Source organism: Lepidothrix coronata, unplaced genomic scaffold, assembly GCF_001604755.1.
Source record: "Lepidothrix coronata isolate B3197 unplaced genomic scaffold, Lepidothrix_coronata-1.0 Scaffold34, whole genome shotgun sequence".
Taxonomy (NCBI): domain Eukaryota; kingdom Metazoa; phylum Chordata; class Aves; order Passeriformes; family Pipridae; genus Lepidothrix; species Lepidothrix coronata.
In genome coordinates, this window is record NW_016690214.1 from 6,144,442 (window position 1) to 6,149,033 (window position 4,592).

Consider the following 4,592-nt stretch of genomic DNA (forward strand, 5'->3'; position numbering starts at 1 on the left):
AGTTGAGAAAATAACACAGGGACAGCCCTACCTGAGGCAAGCAGGCAGCTGAACTTCCACAAAATACTGCTGTGAAGCCTTTTACCATCTCCTTGTAGTCCAGGCTCCCATATATTGTAAAACTTTCCCTCTGCTTCGGTACTCTGAAAGATCAAATTTAATCTAAAATTTCATAGAACCTTTCAGTTTTGGTATTTTACTCCTTCTGAAGAGTCTTCTTGAGTCAGTTCTGGAAAATTCCCAGGCACTGGATGCGCTCAGTCTGACCCAAGAAGGCAACAGATGCTGTTTCAAACTGCAACTGCAACTCAAATAGACACTCCTTTGAGCTGTGCTTCCACTCCTACCTGTGTCATTTTCCTTGATTTATCATCAAAAGACTGTTCCAATTACTTGATCCTGCCTGTTTTCTCTGATTTTAATTACTCATGCTATTATTTTTCTATTTATTTCAGTTACAGGGATTTGAGAAGCACCTGTGGCTAGAGAAGACAATATGTTTCAGTCCAAATCCCCCTCACATGTCTGATGGTTGATCAGTCTCCTTTTATTTGAGCTCTGAAGAGCAATGGGCAAGCCCTTTGGACCTTCTAAAGTCCATCATCATCACTAAGCAGCAGAACTACATGACAAGGAAATAAAGCACCTTAATCCCCACTCTATTCTTCTACCTCATCCATGGTTTTTTAAGGGAGACTCCAAACCCAGGGGTAGTTCAGAGAACAAAGGACAAGTGCCAATTCCCAATGGACCTTAAGTTCTATTTTTAGAAATGATGCAACATCTCAGAGAAATGTGAGGAAAGGCATCACAAGGCTGATGTTGCATGACCATCCTGTTTTATTTTGCTCTTGTCATTTCTTCCCCCTCCCTCCTTGAAGATCCCTGTGCATCTTTGGGAGGTGGGATGAAACTGGCCAAGGCCTGAGCAGGGCATGAGAGACCTGAAGGCAGGAATGGCTTCAAGCGAGACACACATTAAGGCAGCATCATAAATAGAACAAATGTGCTAAAAAAGACAGGAAAATACTCTAGATTTTATGAGAACATATGGGATTGCACTGCCACTGCAGGAGTTAGATGTGCTCAAAAAGGCTGCAAACTGTTTCAGCTGTACCAGCATCGGCCTCACCACCAATTACACAGATCCCAAATCACAGAGCAGGTTTCTACAAACCTCATCTCTGTGTGGCTTTTATTTTTACATAGCAACAGAGGAAACTCTGAGAAACTAGAGGCTCGGTGGAGCCGACAATAGGCAGTGCTAAAACCTGCAAAGGGACTGGCCAGCCGGCAGCACTCGGAGTGAGCGGCGGGGGAGAAGCCACACTGGGAACTACAAAGGCCAGTCCTGCAGGGACCGAGCTGCAGCAGAGGGGAGCAAAGCAAAGCTTTTTGTCCCTCTCAGCTCCTCCTCTTCAATGCACTGAGCTGAAGGGAAGTGAATAGGGAAGCATCCCAGTGAGAATTCCTGAGACAATTCCAACTCTGGGTGGGGGGGGGGGAAGTCCACGTGTTGTGTCTTAAAATATTTCCATGCTTTGTTTAATTCTTGTACAGCAGTTTTATAAGGAAGGAATATGGTGTATCTTGCAGAGCTCTTTGGCTTAATTCACCAGCCTCTAGTGAAGAGGATAGGGAATACAGGCATTCCACATACATTCCTTTCACACTGAGATTTTAAATCGTTAAGATTTTTAAGACATTAAGGCAGCTACAGGCAGAAGGTGTGTGCTCCTGCCCATCAGCAAGCATAAACCTTCGAAAGCAACTCCAGCCCCCCCAGAACTGTGTGTTACTTTGCACTGAGGCCAAGGCAAGGACAGAAAGCAAACAGTAATTTGGAGGCATAAACGAGTGCATCGAGCTCAGCCCCGACCCTGCAGGTCTGAGTGCTTTACTGAGGCTTTGCTCTTCATTAATTCTGGTTTAGCCCTGGGAATAGAAATTACCTTTTGCCTGAGGCCCTGCCTGTGCTGTGCCTTCCCCATTCACGATGCTGATCATTCTCCCTGTTCCCCAAATAGCTTCCAATCCTTCTGTTTCACAACTTCTAACTCCTATCCTCATCAGACCTTTTTTTTTTGGTTTTTTCTTTTTCTCCTGGCTGTAAGACAGCAATGCAGTTACTCTTTGCCTTTGCCTTCCTTGCTGGATCCAGAGCCTGTACTCCAAAGCCTTTTTGAGCAATGTAAAGTTCCATGGTGACACAGTCATTCCCAATTCTGCTTAATTACATGGACTGGACAGGCACAGAAGCCTTTTTGAGACATGAGCAGGAATGTTTCCCTTCTAGATATGTGCAGAGCTCCAGCCAGTGTTCAAAAGAGGACTAAGAAATGTCAGGATTTCATACTAAAACTCACCTTTCCCAAGATGACCTCCCCAGGAACCAGTCACCTTCCTCATCAATTTAAGAACACCAGATGCTGCAGATAGAAAAAGCCCCTGAGGCTTTTAGTGAGTGAGCAAAGTGGACTGCACGTGCCAAGAGACAAGCAGGAGAGGATCAGAGAGTTCCACCTTTCAGTGTCTCTTTACACAGATGGATGCTGGAGCAGAAGAGGACGCTGCCCCACTCCTAGATCCACCACCTCAGCCACCAACACTTCTCTCTCCATGCTGAGGAAGAGAAAAAAAGACCAGTGAGGGATGGGCACTCTCTAGGGTCATCAGGCCTTGCAATACAGACGGTAAAGGTTGGTCACCTGCCTTTGGGCTGCAGGCAGGGCCCTGTTCCCTACACAGTGTATATTCTATCTATATTCCGCCAGTCACAAGAAACTGATGCAGTTGTAGAAGCAGCACCTTACCCTTGAGGAATGAAGGCAGGAGGCCTCTTACTGCTGGGTTTTCATCCAGTTTTCATTTGTATCTGGAGCCATTTTAGATCTAGGCATCCCCACTGACATCCTCAGAAGTCTGCAGCATAGAGCAGCACCATTTTGTAAGACCAGAGCTGAATTTGACTTCGTACAACAGAGATTTGAATACATGCACATCCCCAATAACAAAAAACAGGACCCTCACCCACAATAAAAGGTGAGATATTTAAAACTCATGAGTCAGTTTCTCAAGCAGCTTTCTGAGCATTTAAGTTCTTCTACCCTGCAACAAGCCATTCCTGCTGACCTGAGCAGACACCACTTCCTTTTCTCAGCACGACTGGTGACACAACATGCTCTTGCCAGAGATAACTGCTGGCTTTATTTTTATTGGAAATGATGGATGCAGCAGCTGATAAGTAAAAAAGGGCAATTTAGCCGTGGAGTGTTGCAGCATTTGTCATACGAGGACAGCGGATGATTTACGCTATCTTGAAAAATTAATTTTTAAGTGAGCGTCTCTGAAAAGCACCAGCCTGAGAGGGACTGGTTCCAGCTGTGAGGTCAGCAAGACAGCACTGCTAATATTTGTCTTAAAAAGTATATCACTGAACAACTTGGTTATTGGGAGGCACAGGCAAAAAGTGAGGAGTACACAGAGGTGGGAAGGAGGAGCAGGATGTAGTTAGTGTTTTATCACACCAAGGTATCAAGGGATACTTAAGTGGCATGTGAGCTCCCAGCATCAGCAGAAAGGTGATGAGACAGCTTCCAGCAGGCACCTCTGCCCAGGGGGTAGCGACCTTCACCCGGACTGTGAGTAATTGAATAAGGCACAGCAGGAGTTCTTCCTGCTGTGATCCTGCTCCATTATGAGTCCTTCCCCAGCCCACCGGCAACTCACTGAAGTCACAGGGCACTTAATTTGATTAGGCAGCTTTATCAATGAGGTCACCTGAGAGCTCCAGAGAGCGTCACCTTCAACATCCCGTAGGCTCACGTACCTGCACGTGTTTTTTGTGTGCATAAAGAAATGAGAAACTGGTTATTACAGCGCAGTCAATGAAGCGAGCACAAAGACAATGCTGTGCAGTGACCAAGCACTGGGACAGATTGTCCAGAGAGGGTGTGGAGTCTCCCAGAACTGTCACTGGAGATATTCCAGAACCGTCTGGGTGCGATCCTGTGCCACGTGCTCTGGGATGACCCTGTTGGAGCAGGGAGGTGGGACCGGATGACTCCACTGACCAGATGCCCCTTCCATCCTGACCCATCCTGCGATTCTTTGACCCTCACGCCCAAGGCCAGCACCACACCCACAGCGCACTGAATCGCTCCTGACAGGAATCGCTCCTGACAGGAAAATGAGGTAGAGCAATATGGGGCGGCCTCCCTCCCTCCCTCCCTCCCTCCCTCCATCCATCCATCCATCCATCCATCCATCCATCCATCCACGCACCCCGTTCCCCCCTCGCCACACTGAGGCTCAGAGCCCCCCGGGGCAGCCCCAGCCCGTCCCGGGGACGCGGCTCTGGCGGGATCGGGATCGGGGCGGAGCGGGGCCCGTCCCGCCCCGGCGGGGCCTCGGCAGCGGGCGGTGCTTCCGGGGCGAGCGGCGGCGCCTGCCCCGACCCGCCGGCGGTTCCCGCTCCCTCCCGTTCCCCGCGCGGCGGCTCCGCCGGGGCGGCGGCGGCGGGGCCGGGGCCGGGCTCGGGGCCGGGCCGCGGGGCTCGGGGCGGGCAGGCGGCGTTGCGGGCAGCCCGGAGG

At 49.5% G+C, this 4,592-nt stretch overlaps 1 long non-coding RNA gene across 2 annotated transcripts; it reads right to left on the bottom strand.

The window, feature by feature from the left end:
* Positions 1-705: 705 nt before the first annotated feature.
* LOC108495817 lies at positions 706-4,182 on the bottom strand. 2 transcript variants are annotated; one of them, XR_001874235.1, is made up of 4 exons: positions 3,031-4,180; positions 2,814-2,922; positions 2,367-2,622; positions 706-944 (listed from the first exon to the last, which is right to left on the bottom strand). It is a non-coding gene; the product is annotated as an uncharacterized LOC108495817 (long non-coding RNA). The 2 variants fall into 2 exon arrangements; XR_001874234.1 differs by lacking the exon at positions 706-944 and having other exon boundaries at positions 1,702-2,622; positions 3,031-4,182.
* Positions 4,183-4,592: the final 410 nt, after the last annotated feature.